At 36.4% G+C, this 18,818-nt stretch overlaps 1 protein-coding gene across 6 annotated transcripts in view; it reads left to right on the top strand.

The window, feature by feature from the left end:
- LOC108717452 (neuroligin-1) overlaps positions 1-18,818 on the top strand; it is a 445,212-nt gene that overhangs the window by 231,125 nt on the left and 195,269 nt on the right. The window lies entirely within an intron of this gene.

Genomic DNA, 18,818 nt, shown 5'->3' with positions numbered 1-18,818 from the left:
TTTCCCTAAGACCCTATAGTGGATACAGGGTATTTATATGTGCCATAGCCTCTCGGCCCTTATGAATAAAGTGCTCCTAAAAGCAGGCAGCATTGTATTCATTGGTCAAGTGCAGGTTTCTGTGCTCTGAAAGAGATTTGCACTTCACAGAGACCTGCGGCAATTCTGCAAAAGAGATACAGGGTATAATATGTGCCATAGCCTCCCGCCCCTTATGAATAAAGTGCACTCTGTGCACTTCACAGAGACCAGCGGCAATTCAGCAAAAGAAGAAGACAATGTGCAAAATGCACGATGCCCTGTAGGTGTGATTCAGGTATTTAACCACTAAATAACAATGACATTTGCTTGGTTTGAAGCTCTCCTTTATAGCTAACAGATTGAAGACTTGTAATTCAACAACACAGAAAAAAAATAAATAAAACAAAATTTATGTAAAAATAAACCTAGTGTCTGAATTGTGTGTTTCATTAAACCGAAAGGGATCCTACACATGACGGAACATCTGTCTTTTTTTTGCCAGTAAAAGGCATAACTGCTTGTGTTAATTTTGTGTTAAATCTGAATGTTTCAGCGTTCCACTTTTGTTTCCATTTTTGCAATGCTATCTTTTTATGCAGGCTCTGTGAGTGCCATGTGAGCCTGCCAAGATGTTGCTTGGCAGAGATTAACTCAGAACAATTCAGTGAATGGGAATTGTTGGAGGAAAATGACTTTACCCTCCTGATGTTAACTTTGGCATCTCCAACAAATAAACCTTCAGCTCTGTTTAAAATTATGCAGAGCACAGTAACATCTCTGGATAACGTTTGATGTTGACACAGACATTATTGAGTATGATTAAACTGAGTGAGCCCAAGTAATATTCTGAAAATGGCACTATGATATTTTCCTGTTTCAAAAGCTGTGGGGCATGTCTTGCACGTATTATGAAACAAATACAATGATAGAGATATCAAACAGTTCTTAGGTTAACTGGTACTTTCTGGGATTTCATGGAGATTTTTTTTATACCAATTACTTTTTAAAGAAGGAAATCTATAAGAAGGGATGTATTCTGTTTCTGGAACATTGTTATTCATTTAGGATATGAAAGGACTTAATTTTTATTAATTTTATTATGTAATAAATTATTAATTTATTACATAGGAATTACATTTTTCTTTTCCAGTTTATTGTTTATTTAACTAGCCGGAAGGCAAGCCAGAAATACATAATTACTGTATATTATATATAGGTAAAATGCCTGGTTTTGGAATATTATTCACCTATATACTATTGCACATGTAATTCACCAGGCATGAATTTGTGGCGAATTCCCAAGATTCGCTGCCGGCAAATAGATTGGCAAAACCGCAGCGAAAATTCGCCAGCGTCAGGTTTTTTTTGGACGACTGCGCATTTTCCCCAGCGAATTTGCGCTGACATCAAAAAACAGACGACGGCGTAAAAAACGGACGCTGGCGTCAAAAACAGACGCCGGTGTCAAAAACGAGACGCCAGCGCCATTTCGCAAATTTTTTGCTGTATTTCGCCGGAAATCCGCAAATTTTTCGGCAAAGCGAAATGCCCAAAATTCGCCCATTACTATTAAAAAGGCATTACCCTTTCAATTTCTTGAATATGAATAGGAATGGGTGAATCTGACCCGTTGTGCTTTGCCAAAAATTAGCAAAATGGCCAAAAATTCAGCAAAGTGCATGGGCCGCTTGTTGCACAACATTTTTAAAACTATGCAACATTTTTAAACCGCACAACTTTTTCATTGCAGCAAAATTATTTGCTAATCCCTAAATATGAACATAAAGGAGTTGTTGTTTTTAAGTTCAGTTCACCAGAAATAAGGACTTTTTCCAGTTACTTTTCATTTTATTTGTGAACATTTTTCTAATATTGAAGTGTAAGGTTTAATTTTTCACCTTCTTAAGCGGTTCTGGGATGGGGGTTGCCGCTTATTTATTATTACATTTTCCCAAAAAATCAGATTTTCACAATTATTTTATTTTCCTGAAAATTTGCTTTGCTTTTCCGGATTTTTGCATCCAATTTTCATGATTTTTTCGGAATTTTCACCCAAAAATTCCAAAAACTTTGGGATATTGCACGAAATCCAGCGCACATCAAAAAAATCATTGGGACTTCTCCCATTGACTTATATGCAACCTCGACAGGTCTGAAATGCCGGATTTTCAGATTGTGACTTTTTTTTTAAATTAAAAAATCACAAATTTTTCATGATTTTTGCATTCGGAGTTTAGTAGATAATCCCTCAACTGTTCTAAATTGAAACATTTAATTGATAGATTTGTTATCTTTGTCCCTGTTTAGCAGAATCCTTGAGTTTCATTAAAGGCAGCTGTTAGAATTGATATAATAGTTGCTAATGTTCCACAGATTCTGCTAAAAAATGTAGCAATTATATGTAGCAAATTGTAACAGTTCAGAATGCTCCTGTGTCACGGAGCTGATATGGGAAGCTGATATAGGGGCAGATTTACTAAGCAGCAAATTTTCGCCAGCGTCCATTTCTCAGGTGCAAATGCGCTCAGACGCCAATTCACTAATATGCTGAGTTTCGTCCTGGGAGACGAACACTGGCGACTTTTCGCTAGTGGTACGTGGGCAGTCTGAGCATTTCATAGCGGAGGGAAATTTAAAGTTGTATGGACGTTTTTATGTTAAATGTTATTATAATGCCCTACAAATGTGCCCACTGTAAAATGAATGTCCCATATGTATGGGGAAACCGGTTACCCCAAAAAAGTTCAAGTTAGGACTTTTGCAGTCAATCCCGCTTCAAAAAAGGAAAAGTCACCAGCATCGCCAGTGTCGCCTGGTGATCGACTGTGTATGACCACTAGCGTCGGTCTCTTTCGCTAGCGAATTGGCACCTGCGCCATTAGTAAATCACAATATCCCTAAGGGTGGCAACGCTAGCAAATTGTTGTACTTTAGTAAATCTGCCCCTTAGTCTTGCTTCATATAAGAAAGTGTATCTCCCACTGCACACTTAACCTCTCTTAAACATATTGGCAGTCACATGTCTCCCTCTCAGATCCAAGGAAAAGCACCGTGGTACATCTGGCAGTAACTCTGCACTCAACAGCACTGTCATTGCACAGCTAAGAGTGAAAATGAACCATTCACACCAAGCCAACTACTGCACAATGTGCACCAAGCAATCTCACTTGACAGCTCAGTTAAGTCTAACCTCCACTCCAGTCTGCTGAAATACTACAAAGTTTATTCTAAGCCCCATCTCTTATATTTCCATGACTCTTCCACCTAATTCAGGACTAATGGGCAACATGTTAAAAATCATATCCTATTTCTCGGTATTATTGTACTGTTCAGAGGTCTACAGCAATTGTGATTAAGTTGAATTGGATTATGTAACAAATTTTTGTCAGTAACCTGTAACAAGCTGTCTGTAGTTTTCTCACAATGGTTAATTTGGTTCAGTGGGATATGAAGAGAACTTGTCTCTATTTGCTATGTAACCCAAACTTGTCTCTATTTGCTATGTAACCCGAGGTGGAATTTCCATACTATTCCCATCCATATTGTACCGTATTAATCAATAATTAACTTGAAAAAATTTGGTGTACGAAAAGACTGTTGATGTAAAAGTAAAAAAAAATCAGAATCGTACAATTTTTTCGGATTTGACGCCTGAAAACTACGACTTTTTTCATATTAACACCCCAAAAACCACAAATTATTCTTATTATTGTACGAAACCCAGCTCAGATCATGATATCTTCCAATTGTAAACGGAACATCTGCCATTGATTTCTACATGTCCTGGGCAGGTTTGAGATGGAGCACTTTTTTTATTTTAGCAGCCTCTTGGTTTAATAAATAATGAAAAATGTTAGTTTTTTTTCTACGAAAAAATTGTTTTCCCCTTTAAAACTTCAATCAGAAAAAATTGTTGGCAGTATAGAAATACATATCTTTTCTAATAATTTCTAATAATTTCACAGTGCATTATGGAAGTTGCAATTATTGAGATGATTTGAAAGTTTGGAAGTTGAGATACACTCATCCTATTGTATTTGTTCCATTATTTTTCTATTCAACAACTTTAAGGGGCCTATTTATTAAAATTAACATTTTTTTAGTCGAGTTTTGAAGAAAAACCAACTCATAATTTTAGAGAAATTTTTTCCTCCAAGATTTATTATAGCCCGAAGCTACTAACAATTCAAATCTGTAAATACTCCAGCTAAAACCTGTTAAAATAGTGTAAAAGTCAATGGCAGCTGGTCCCTTTAACCTTTGAAACATGTTTTTGCCTTCATAGTTCTCGAAAGGTTTAGGCTTTTAGCACTGGTTTTTGTTCAACAATCCGAAAAATCCAAGTTTTTGAAAAAGTTGTACGATTCACAAAAGTCGAAATGAGGCTAGATTTTGTAGCAGTGGGAGTTTTTTTAGAAAAATGATTGGTAAATTAAGGGGGTTCAAGTCAAAAAAAGTCAAGTGACCTTATTGCCTTTCTGTATGCCTCAAAATGCACAATGCAAGAGATTTTTTTTTATGTATCACTGCAACCCTTATATTAGTGCTCCTGTTAAAGATCTGTAATATTCTAGTGTGAATGCATTTCACAGTATTTCATAAATGCAATTAAATGAACTAATACTTGCAGAGCAAAGAGAATGAGAGATGCTTATTGCACTGTCCCTATATTCATAGCAACCATAAGCATATTTGGCAATGTTATTAGTATTAGTCAGAACGCATTTTGAGCCATTTTCTTCAGAATTAGTATATAAAAGGAAATGGTCCTTTTATAGCCTTTTAAATGTGTATGAATATATATATTTGGTAATGAGTACCTAATTGCATATTTTAAGGTAGACACAGTAAGCTCGGAAGCTAATGAGCCACGGATTATGTTCAAAAACGTCTCTATAAGAAATGCCATATTTGTTGACATTTTTTATTATCCTCTTAAATGACAAACTAGAAAGACAAAAAGTTTATGTGCTCACACAAATAAAATAAGGCTTATCTAATATTGAAATGTTTAAGCTTTTATTCTGCAGCAGGGAAACATTTCACACAGTAAAATAAGCTTATCTAACCTTCCAGGCACAGTTTTTTGGCAATATTTACAAAAAAATCAGTTTGTTGGGCATATTTATACACTGAAGTAAATAAAACACAAGCCAACAGTTCCCTCTATTTTTTAAAATGTGTGTACTTTTGAGTTCATTGTATTGGAAAACTCAAAAACAAAACAAAATTCTGGTTTAAAAAGTCAATCCTGTATTATAAACCAAATGATTTTGCCTCACTTATTTGTTAAGCTTCATTGAATAAACTATTGGAAACTGTATTTTCATTTTTTTAATACAAAATAGTCCCCCTTTACTACAAAAAGCTGCAAATGACAGTTTGTAATAGATAATTGTCATTGCACATTAATGGTATGTTCATTTATCTTTCTAAAAAACAACTTCCTAGGTTGCACACAATGGGACTTATTTCGATAGGGTCATTGTCTTCTGCAGTGCTTTACACAACAAGGGCATACAAATACAAGACATATGTCTTACATATACATCTCTCCAGAATAAATATACAGTTACATATTAATAAGAGATAATAGGGTCTCCCGACAATAAATTATGGAAAAGGACCTATAATATTTTCCCTCTACCAAAACTGTGGCGAACTGTGGTGTGGTTAATTATTATTTTTTTTTTTTATTTAGATGCTACATTTTCACAAAAGATTTGTCTAAATACCTAACCAAAACCTAACCCTAATTTTCATATTCACATTCTAGCAAACAAATACATTAATTCAAAAACTACATGCAGTTGCCCAGAGCTTGAAAGTTGACCTGATCATTATTAATTATTTAAATTATCCAATTATTCAAATCCGAATCTTGAAAAAAGTTCAGATATTCTGCAAAATCACAGATCAGTTCAGATATTCTGCAAAATCACACTGCAAATTCTGGATCTCTATTATTTACTGTCCTTATCACACCTTTCTATGACAGGAAAGCTGGGCAGGGGGTGGATAGTGATGTCATAGGGATGGACCTAAATGTCACAAGGACAGATAAGAGCCCTCACTCGGCGGGCTATGATTTGGCGATCAGCGATTGTCTGATCGCCCTGTCAATCTGGGAGAGTCCTGCCTGGTTTTCCTAATTTGACCTGGGCAGCTCTTCTGAAAGGGTGACATCTAGACAGGGGGCATCTAACACCAGCAGTATCAAAGCTTTCATTTCAAATATACACTATTCTCGTTTCACTAACACTTTTAATGACATGAAAAACATATTATTAGATTATAAGTTTTTTAAACCTTTGCGTATGATATATACATTAGGGGTATGTTTTGTTTGTTGGACGGAATTGTCTCTACTCATTGTCCCCCCCCCCCCCGAAAATACACTGATGGGTGGTGGCCACAGAAATAGCTTTTCAGTAATATAAGGTAAAGTGGAACAAAACATTGGTGGTTGGCAGTAGTGCAAGACAACTTTACACAGGGTAAAAAATAACGTAGTTTTTTTTTTATCTATTTTCCTGAAAGTGTAATGGGTCAGTAAAGACTGCAGCTAAAAAAAACTAAACTAATGCTGAGTATTTCATGTTCAGAAAAAGGCAGATCTATGGAGGCAGAAACTTTGCTTCTATATATCACTGATTTTGCAAATTTAGCAAATTGTGATCCATTGCTTTATTTCATATTACTTATTCTGAATGACTTATTTAAAGATAAAAATAATATTTAAACATAAAATCTTATATATCAAGAACAGATCATTAGATATTTCCTGAATTAATAACGGTCCATCATGCCTTTAAATTTAACTATTGGATAGGCTACTTTAACTCAAATGAATGCTATACTTCTCTTTGATGACATCAATCATTAATATTGACTGGTTAAAAACTAAATCTATAGCACATTTTTATTAGCCATCTTATTCTTAATGTGATATTCAGTCATTAAAAGTAGAAGAAAACAGATTTCAAATGGCATTGGCTTACCTCCAGTTCCTGTTACGTGGGTACTAATTAACATTTAGACTAATTTTCTTGCTCTGAGCCATTAAATGGCTCTTCTTTCGGGCTCAGTAGCTTCTGTTAAATGTCCATTCTCTGGGTTATTAGGGGTTACAAGATGCTGTGTTGATACTGTATGTTGAGCCTTCTATATAGACATTTAAGAACAAATCCTTTTTTTGTACAATTACCTCTTTAAAAAAATTCACATTTTTAAATGCAGTGCAATAATAATAAATGTTTTTAGGCTGGAGATTTTTTCAGCAAGATATAATTGGTCTTTAAACTAATATCCACTTAGCATCTTTTTAATTATTGTCCTGTTAACTGGTTACAGTTACATAGGTATCATTTTATTACATGTATAAGAATTTTTAATATATGTTTTGGTTGTCCTAAGCATGTCTGTAATAGGTCTGTCTCCATTTAATTACCACTGAATGTGAAGATCCTCAGCCTATGACGTAGTGTCCATAGGGCACGAAACGCGTAAGGCTACATATTGGGATGGTTTTGCCTTAAATCACTCTTTAACTGCATCAATTATTGGAGTGAAGTCCAGTTTGTGTCAGCCATCGACAGAAAAAATATATGTTTTTGATGCTCAACATTACCAGAAATCTACTTGGGAGAAATGTAATAAAAGTCGCAAAGAGAAAATCAATTTGCATTTTGCAATGTAATATTCTTCATTAGTCTGTAATTGCATTGCGATTTTCATTGCACACTTTTAAGAAGTGCTTGAAGGTGTTGTAATCTTTTGGAGCAAACATAATAGCTTTTTTCAGTATGTTTTATTACACATACTGCACACTGAAACAAACTATAAAATGTGCAATCTTCTTTCAACTGGCAGAAGTGGTTGCTAAACAGTTTCCGGATTCGCAAAAGCTATATTAAATTTGAGCAAAGGCATAAATTGTTCGCAAAAAGTCATAACGTTTAGGGTAATCAGAGTTTTGACCATAACTAAAAGTAGCACTGATCAAACCACCCCACCAAAGCCCTAGGTGATAAGTGGGAGTTTAGAATACTAGAGGTCAACTGGTAGAAATAATCTTAATTTCTCATTCTCAATTGCAATTACAGGTATGGGATTCCTTATCTGGTAATCCATTGTCCAGAAAGCTCCAAATTACAAGGAATACAAGCCCGTACAAATTGAAGGAATAGCGCATTCCATCGAATTCGATTCAAAGCTTTTGATTTTTCAGAGTCCACCAATTGACTCTAAATAGGTTCTAGGTGGTCCTGGTCCCCCATAGGCTAAAACAGCAATTCGACAGGTCTTAGATGGCGAATGGTCGAAGTTGAATTTTTTTTTTTTTATAAATGTTTTATTGATTTTATAGAACTTACAACTTGCCAACATAGGGCCAAAACACAATAGACTTGGCATTGTTACATACATACAGAGCATCATCCCATGTTAATACATTAACAGGTTCATCTCCTATAAAGCTCCTCTTGCTGCATACCGAGCCACTTATAATTTTCCTAAACATTAAGACACTCACCTACAATCTCACTTGTATCATTACCGCACTCTCTACCTCCATCTCTGTTCCCATACCTCCTACTCCCCCTGGGTTGGAAAGCTCCCCCTTTGCACCTCTATTAGATCCCAGTTATACCATATTTTATTAGATTGGTCAATATTATCATGTTTCAGAGCCATCAAATAATCCATCCTACGTATCAACCTCATCCTATCCAAGAACTCCTGTTCTGTGGGAGCTCTGGGTGCCTTCTCGACAGTACATGATAAATTTCGATATTCGAGTTTTCGATTTTTTTTTCAAATTCAAATCGAATTTGGACTATTCCCTAGTTGAAGTACACAACAAATAGCTCAAAATTCAAATTTTTTTCATTCGAAAATTCACCTCGACCTTTGATAAATCGAAATTATGGAAAGATCCATTATCTGGAAAACCCCAGGTTCCAAGCATTCTGGATAATATATTCTATATCTGTATCATATCATATTAAAACATACACAACACAAGCTGTATTTAGTTGACCCATGTATTTTGCTCCTTTAAAGGTTTGCAAAGCAGACTTGTGTAAAAGAGTTCTATGATTTGTGTGTGGGCTTTTTACATTGGAAGAAATTCCTTTTTGCTTTCATTAACTTGAGAAAAAAAAACTAGTTTACAAAAATGCAGTACTTTCTGGGTGCAATATGTCAGAGACCAGTGTGGCACCAGAGGGCAAATCAATCTTCTGAAGATTGCCTTTACTTTGTTGTGCTGTGATATAATGAAATAGGCATATATGGAGCAGATGTTAAATTGGCAAAGTAATCATGGAATGACAAAATGTAATAGTATTACAGCTGGCAAAAGTAAAAAGCTTCCATCAGCTACTATAATGTGCTTTTGCACTGAAGTTTAGTTAAACAAAAAGCGCCAAAGCTCAATTGATGTATGGTTATATTTCATAGTAACTAGCATTTTAACTATTTACACCTGCAGTGTATTTAATGTATGTTGTTATTCCAGTTATATTTTGGCAAGGACCCCAACTGAAAAGATGTTTGTTTTGCTAGGGTAGTAGATTAAACACTAAAATTAATTCACAGGATCACTTTATAGAAACAAATAGAAGTATGGCCATCTGAAAGTGGGTCAGTCATTTGACATAGTGAATCCTTGCATAAATAATAATATAATATTATGTTATATATTTAATATATTTAATTATTTTCAAATTGTTGGATAGAAAATATTCATAAAACAAATAAAATATTCCAGGTACAAGGGGACCTTTACATTTCTGTGAAAAGTTTCCAGTTTAATCGACGAGAATACGACATAACAAAATGAAATCAAACATTGCCCTGAGTTCAATGGGGTTTCCAATTGTTTCACATCATAAATGACTCAGCTTAAGCAACAGTAATAGACTGCTGTCCTGGAATGACCTACAGTAGCATTGAAATATGTAGCCTAAAGAGTAATTCAAGGTAGAGAATTGAACATTAGCTATATCTATGCATCTCATTTGGCTTTATCTAATGCCATACAATTGAGATTGTTTCATTGCCCTAACATTAATATGCAGCATAATTAGCATTGAGGAAGCAAATACAATTTTCTGTGACATTCCCTAATTAAGGTTTTGTAGTTTTCAAAGTTGTCTGTAACTTACAAATGATTGGTTGAATACAATCAGTGTGGAATACATGCATTTATGCTTAGATTTTTCAATGAATGTTAAATATGAATTATATGTTACTAGTGATGGGCGAATTTGCTTTGCCGAAAAATTCCCGAATTTGCTTTGCCGAAAAATTCCCGAAATTCGCGTAACGGCGAAAAATTTGCGAAACGACGCCTGCATCTCGTTTTTGATGCCGGCGCCCGTTTTTGACGCCGGCTTCCGTTTTATCCGACGCCAGCGAATTTTTTTGGGCGGATTTTCGCGGGTGTTTCGCGAATTTATTCGATGGCGGCGAATCGCTCAAATTCGCTGCAAATTTGCGCCTGGCAAATAAATTCGCCCATCACTATATGTTACTCTATGTATAGTCACAAATAAAAAAGGAAATACCAATGTTTTGCTAGTTGAGTTATTTGAGTACTTTTTCTGTAGTGTTTGATTTATACCATTGTAGTTCTCTCTCACTCTTTGAGAGGTGATTTTGTTTCATAGTTCAGCACACCTTGGAAAATAACATGGTCCAGCTGCATTTGGTGCGATGCAAAGTTGTTTACCTTGCAGGCAAAGAAGCTTGTGGGGCTTTTAAAACAAACTGAAACTATTTTAGGAAGAAGAAACTTTTGTCAAATTATTTTTTGGAATCAATAAACAATGCAATGTCTCTCTCAAATGGAATATTGAATTTTTGTCTTTTATTAAATTCTTGCCTCAAAGCTCTAGCGTATAACCCCCCCCACACAGAAAACAGGTTAAAACATTTTACAGGAGAAGGCAGTGGTTAATAATTGGCAAAAGGGAAAAAAACACTTGTAATTTATGCGAATACAATAACAAATGAATAATGCTGGAAGTCTTTGTGCATCACTTAGGGGGTTATTTATTAAAGTCCTAATGGCAACAACTTGAAAAAACTTGAATTTCTTAAAATTTATTATACCCCGAGGCTGCAAAAAGTCAGAAAAACCGCCATCTCAGACCTGTCAAGGCTGTATGTCAATGGGAGAGGTCCCTATCTGCGCTGGATTTAGCAAATATATAAAAAATTCTGACTTTTTGGATAGAAGCCCGTAAAAAATAGAATGATTCTGGAAAAACAATTGTAAAAACAAATTGTTTTTACAAAAAAAAATGTTATCGAGTTGTACCTGTTCCAATAAAATAGAGCTTTTTTAATAATAAATAAGGCCAAATTGTGGATTCTAGTTTGGTCTGACTTTTTTTAATAAAAATTTGGATTATTTTTGAATTTTAGCCTGAAAAGTTATTCAGGCTAATTCCAGCACAGACAAAGAAACTTTCCCATTGAGTTATATAAAACTGGCATGTCTGAGATTTCTCGGATTCTGACTTTTTGCAGCTTGGAGGTTTAATAAATCCCAAAAGATCCAAAAATCCAAAATTTGGATTTTATAGTAAAAAAAATAATTAAAATTTTTCAGGTTATTGGCATTTGGACTTCGATAAATAATCCCCAAAACATGTAAACATGTCTTATTAAATACCCACTGGTGATAAAATGCAGTATGCAGTACCGTCAGCTAACAACAGCTTACTTATATAGACATTAGTTCCATATAGAGGGGGCAAAGTGAAGCAAAATAGCTCTGTCTTTTCTTAGTTTTGAAGGTTTCATTTCTCTACTTGAGAAACATTTGCTTCATTTATTAGATAGGCTTAAAACTAACAAGCCTTAAATGCTTTCTTGTTATAGGTGGTATTTCATTACTTTACATCAGTGATCCCCAACCAGTAGCTCGTGAGCAACATGTTGCTCTTCAACCCCTTGGATGTTGCTCTCCATGTCCTCAAACCAGGTGTTTATTTTTGAATTCCAGGCTTGGAAGCAAGTTTTAATTGCATAACAACTAAGTATAGTGCCAAGTAGAGCCTCTTGTAGGCTGCCAGTCCACATAGGGGCTACCAAATAGCCAATCACAGCCCTTATTTAGCACCCCAAGGAACTTTCTCATGCTTGTGTTGCTCCCCAACTCTATTTACATTTGAATGTGGCTCACAGGTAAAAAAGGTTGGGGACCCCTGCTTTACATCAACATCAAAAGGTTGTTTCAAAAGTAATAAAGCGATATGCAAATTTGGATGTTCAGAGGAATGTTTAATTAACTGCTAAATCTCTCTGGAAACCCATCTTTTATTTGACAGGTTATATGAAATAAATTGTGTATGTGTGTATATTTAGTATTTTTCTATGGTGTTGTGGTTTCAGCACCCTTTATGCATTTGTTTAGATTAGGGCTGCGGTAACATGTCTTACGTTCATCGTTTTAGTGGTTTTTGGAGCTCAAAACCTTAAAAATAAAAAAAAAATTCATTCGTTCACAAAAAAATTGTGGCTTTCGGAATTTCCGTCGCCCATTTTTGTTTTGTACTTTTTTGTTTCCGGATCTTTTAATAACTTTCATGGCATTTGTGATTTTAGTGAAATAGAATTTGTGGTCTCAAAAACCTCTAAACAACTAAATGTTGACCTTTAATAAAAATGCCTCCTAAAGTATGACATATAACAATATTATAACCCAAATATTCTCTGTTCACAAATGTTTAACTGAGTGGTTTAAAGTTCATTGTATGCATTCCTCAGGGTAGTGGCTCACACACTAATGTAGGCTTTTAAGCAAAAGATAATAAATTAACTCACTGCACATGAACTCTGGCTGGGTGCACTAAGCCCCAGACCCTGTGCCTGTATTCAATCACCCACTCCAGATTCAACAATGTGTGTGGACATCCAATTAAATACTGCTTACCCATGGAGTCCTCTGACCCATTTGCAGCTGCCCTGATTCCATAACTTGGAAAGGATCACTCTCAATAATCGCTGTTGCATTCCTGAAGTATGACAGGCTGGATCCATATTTTATATGATTGTACACATTTTAAAGTGATACTAACACAAAAAATTTTCTTTTCAAAATATTAATCTACATACTTTTGTAAGTAACTGTTACTTAAAGTTCCTAAACCTGACAGGTTTTGCCAACCTTCCTTCTCAACTTGTCAGTTACAGTTTCTATTGCTAACGGACTATTGCTGCACAGAGGAGCATGGGGGTAAGAAAGGTAATGTAAAAGCATCAGACAAATACTTTCATGGCAAATTATAAATAGCATTCAAAGATAATGTTATGATTGAGATAAAAATGGTTATTTTCTGGGGTCAGTATCTCTTTAAGAGGAACACGTGCAGAGACTGGATTGATAATCACTATTAAGCAGAGCTTCAATATGCTCTATCTCTGAGCAACAAATCAACCTAGCAAGCTGAAATAGGAAAGTGGTGATTCACTCATAAAATGAATATACATAAATATATTGCCCTATGTGGAGGAGGAGTAAGCACAAAAAATAGAAACCATATCATATAGAACATACTTTATTGGGATAAAATTATAGATGATGGAAACATTACAAAATAATATGGGAATGTAATGCAAGTTGTAAATGGAAAAAAAATCTCCAAAATGAGAACAAAAATTAACACTTCACAATGTAATAATCACAAGACAGCTATTACAAATGACAATCATTATAGTTATTGCAAATGTAACACATTTTTAAAAAACTGTTTGAATGCGGCATTTTTTTCAAGCAAAGATAATGGCTTTTTCATTCAGATGTTTTATTACCTACACTGCACATGACAGAAACCTTTAAAATTTAATTTTTTTTGGCTGGTGGATTATGTTCTACAGGTTTGCAAAACCTATATTGAATACATAAAAAGACAACATTTTTGCACGAAGGAGAAATTATTGACATGTAACATATTTTTCACTGTTAACTCCGCTGATTACATTGCTCCTGTATGACAATTATTTTCTAAATTGTCCAACAAATTTCAGTGCACAGATTTTGGACACAGAAATGGGTAAAGAACTGTATTTTAATTGAATCTCTGCTACTGCATTTTGAATTTGATTTAAATTTGTGTTATAGTGCGTAGAAATTAAGTTAATCCATAATAAAACCCAGGAAACTTAAATACATATTAATGGTGGCTTTAATTAAACAAGAGGTTTGGATTATTACTTTAATAAATTGGCTAATCTGCAGATCAATAACTTTACATAAGGTATGTTTTAACCACTGAGGTTAGTGGCGTAACTTTGGATGCCAGGGCCCCCCTGCAAAAAACAATTTCAGGGCCCCCTCTGCACAAAATGGTGGGAGAATTTCATGTATAATATCCCCAGAACTAATAGAAGGATGGCACACTCACAATTTCAGATATAAATAGCCCAGAACTATAGAAGGGTGGCAAAGTGGCAATTACATGCACAATTACAACTTTGCACATTAAGGCAAGGAAAGAGTTAAACAACCACAAGGCAGTGCAACAAATGTGATTTGTATCCTTACCGCCCTCATTCTTTCTATGCTGATAGTGTTAATTATTCGCATAAAAAGCTGCCTTTCTCACTTAAGTGTAATTCATGTAAAATATGTTAAAGATTCTGCCGTCTTGTGCCCCTCAGTGATTTCTAATATCCTTATTATTTACAGTAGGGGGTACATTATCCCTTATAATACATGAGTGATACTCAGAGTTCCCTGTATAACTCAGCCTGCAGCCTTGTGCCTTTATATGGTCACAGAACCCCTCAGTGACTTCTAATATCCTTATCATTTACAGTAGGGGGTACATTATCCCTTATAATTCCTGAGTGATACTCAGAGTTCCCTGTATAACTCAGCCTGCAGCCTTGTGCCTTTACAGTATATGGTTACAGAACAACCCCTCAGTGACTTCTAATATCCCTATATTACAGTAACGCAACATTAGCACTATAGTGTAATTTTTAATTAATGGGAATAAATGCAATGTCTCAAATGACCCCGCCTCACAAAACACAAAAATCATCATGCCAGTAGCTTGCTATTAATCCCTCACCTCGGCACCTGTAGTACCCACATAGCTTGTTCCCGTAGCGCTTATTGCTCACCCTCCATCCTGGCCGTTGCTCTTGCTTTAGGGAGTTACTTGGCTTGTGTCCGGGGTGAAGGTGGGACAGTTCCCGGTAGGATCTGCCAGAACGGGGGCCTTGCTGTGCAGTTGGTAAAAGCCTGAGCTAAGCAGCATCTGTTACCCCTACCTCCAAGCGGCATGTGACGGGGTAGGCAGTAGGCAAAAGGCACAAGTCCCCAGCAGGAGTGGGGCCAGGCAGCACACATCGGGGTACATTATATATAATGAGGAGTGTAGCCCTGGTTTTCCCGCACACTGTTTGTATCCTGGCCTGCGCTAGAAGATTATAGGTGTTTGTGAGTCATTAGCAGGACACTGAGCAGTGGTGTAAAGAAGCCACCTGGTGACTCTGCAATGCGGAGGTGGACTCAGGCCATTCAGGACTTCCCCCCCCTTCAGAACAGGACAGGACTACCCCAACCCCCTTCAGAACAGGACAGGACTACCCGAAACCCCTTCAGGACAGGACAGGAATACCCCCCCCTTTCAGGACAAGACAGGACTACCCCACCCCCCTTCAGAATAGGACAGGACTTCCCCCCTTCAAAACAGGACAGGACTTCCCCCCCCTTCAGAACAGGACAGGACTCCCCCCCTTCAAAACAGGACAGGACTCCCCCCCCCCCTTCAGAACAGGACAGGACCAGGACTTCCCCCCACTGCTAGGGCCTTAATAACATAACGCTCCTGCATACTACATACTGAGCTGGGACACTCACACAGGAGACAGCAGCAGCGCGAGAACAGAGGAGAGGAGTGGGAGGGGCAGAGCCACGATGGAAGACAGGACGGCGGAGCGGTCCTAGAGACCGCTGGATTCATCGAAACAGCTTCTGCTGGTTGTGCATACTACTGAGGAAGCAGGCCCCCCGCCGGGCCCCCTGTACCCCCGGGCCCCCACGCGACTGCGGGGCCTGCTTCCTCGGTAGTTACGCCACTGACTGAGGTTTATTTACATGTTCTTCCACTTAGTCAACTATTGCTAGATTTTTTTGACAAAAACCTTCACAACTTGAGGGGGTTATTTATTAAAGTCCTTTTTTTCTGGGAAAACCACAATTTTTTAGTAAATAAAAGCTTGAGATTTATTAAACCCAGATGTTGGTTCAAACAAAAATATACTCCAACTCAGACCTGCCGAGGAGTTTTGCAGTGCAGTGAACAGGCCTGGATTCTTTGCCACATTAGAAATGCAGAGTTCCTGCACTGTGCTCGCGCATGGGAGGGGGTGCGTGCAAGTGCAGCGCAGGACCGCAAGGCCTCGGGGTGCTGCAGATGCAAAACCTGCCCTGGCAGTGGAGGAGTGGAGGATTGTTATTGTATAGTCACATACCTGAACATGAAAGGAAGCAGCAGCACTGTGATAAGGAGGCTGTAAATCCTGATCCTAAGTCCACATGGCCACCATTTAACTGTGCTGCTAGATTCAAGCATTTAACTTCCAGCCTTGCAAGTTCTGATTGACAAGCCCGAAGGGACCATAAGAATGTGTTGGAGTCCGGCACTCTCTTAAAGGAAAAGAGACCTATGTCCAATTTACATAGAAAGAGGTCACATTGAGGAAAATGGTCTAAAGGACATATATTATCTATAAATAGTACAGAGACTTGTAACTACTGTAGAACAATTAAGAGATTAGAAAAATAAAACTATGAGGAAATTCTGGGTTACTGTTGTTTTCTCTGTAGAAAAGGGCACTTGTGAGGGGACATTCTTTTAGTAGTCAAGAAAGCATCAACAATGTTAAATTATCCTTGCTGGATGGGTGCTTAAGTAGCCCTTGCTCACTTACTGTAACATAGAACACGCTGCAGCAATATTTACATTTACACTTCAATGCAAGCCAAACCATGTTGATATACTATCATGGAGTCGGGGCATGGACACGTGTAAAGATCAGTACTTAAGTAGGATACAGTTGGTGAGGAATAAAGCCATTTCAACTATTCTTTTCTAGATCAGTCTTCTCTCCCCTTACTGGACATTAAATTACATTTAATATTTAAACATCTATTCAGTATATGACAAGTTCAGTGCTTAAGGGCAGATTGCCTATTGCCCCCCCCCACCAGTTCACCTAAAATGAGATTGCAAAGGATTGGAGGATTATTCTGCATGTCAATATAGTGGCTTGCTCCGAAGAACTAGGGACAAGTTTATATGAGCAATAGTGATTCATATATACAACCCTGACATTGCTGGACTAAGGTTCTCAGCATGGTTTAACCCTTGCTAAAATGTTGAAGTATGCTGAGGATTCATAGTCAAGCAGGTGCTCAGTGAAGTGATCACCTTTAACATAACTTGTTTTCCCGTGTTATGTTTTAAAGAATAAATGTTGAAGTACTTCATGGTATGTTGGATAATCTTTAAAAAAGCTTTTTCAATAATTACATAGAAGCAACCAAATGTAGTCTGACCAAACGTAACCTTCCTTTGGGGTTTTATTCTGATGTACTTTTCAAATGAGTTCAATTAACTTTCCAATTCATGTAGCACTCCCAGACCCCAGTACACAATTACTGGTAATGCTTTTGTTTTAAACAATGAAAAGTAAATTTTTTATTTGTGTACTATATATTTTTTTAGAGGTGAATCCAAATAATATACAGGTCTCTGTGACAACAAAAACAAATATATATTTGAAATATATTTAACAGTACCAGTAGTAAATTCCTGCAAACACTGTTTTGGGTATATCCACTATAATTATTTGTATTTATGAGACATTTGTACATAAGGTTCTGTAGAGCATGTTTGATCTAATCTGTGTTTTTCTTTTAGAGGTATAGGGAAGATTTATAAAGATTTACGGCAGTAATAAATATAATTAAATATTTTATAACCATATAAATTATCTATAATGTTAACATGGTAGTTTTCCAATGAAATAAGAAGCTCTGTGCACAACAACCCGCAGTCCATTCTCAGTGCAAGCAAAGGGTTCTTAATCATAAAATCTGCAGACAGTTTTTCCAAGGGCTTGATAATGAATTTCTTTTTCAGTGCACTCAAGACTTTTCGTTGTCTGCTTTAAAGATGCATCATCTTGACTGGCTGAAAGTATATTTACAGAGTGCTTGCCAATGTTTCCTAGTGGGCTGCGTTGACGTAATGCTCGGTACTAGATGAAAAGCTACAAACACACAACGTTTTCATGTTGTCTGTTTTGTATTTCTGCTTTCACAATGCATGAGATTGTCCTTCCCTCCCCTCTATTGGCAATTGCTTGTGCATCTTAATGTTGGTGATCTTGTTGTGTGCATGCTAATGATGTCATGGAAATAACAATGTGCAACCTCTTAAACAAGTTTGGACATGAAAACCTTTCTAATTTTTTTGTTTCTATGTCTGTCAAATATCCAGAGCATTTGCCTCCTCCTATTCACTCCCGTCTTACAGTAGCCATTTTCTTTGTGCTTGTTAGTGTGTTTAGATATCTGTGCTAATTACTTAATCAACAGTATTATTTTGTTTTTTTAGTTAAATGGATATTGAGGCAGATTCATTTTAATGAGAAAGGCATAACTAATCTTTGGTTTTCACTTAATGCTCATTGTAGTTTTAAGGGGAAATCTAAAGATAATTATTTCTCATCAAATTGAACTCAGCCAATTATCTAGAACAATGATT

Source organism: Xenopus laevis, chromosome 5S, assembly GCF_017654675.1.
Source record: "Xenopus laevis strain J_2021 chromosome 5S, Xenopus_laevis_v10.1, whole genome shotgun sequence".
NCBI lineage: Eukaryota > Metazoa > Chordata > Amphibia > Anura > Pipidae > Xenopus > Xenopus laevis.
This window is presented reverse-complemented; position numbering and strand designations above follow the sequence as displayed.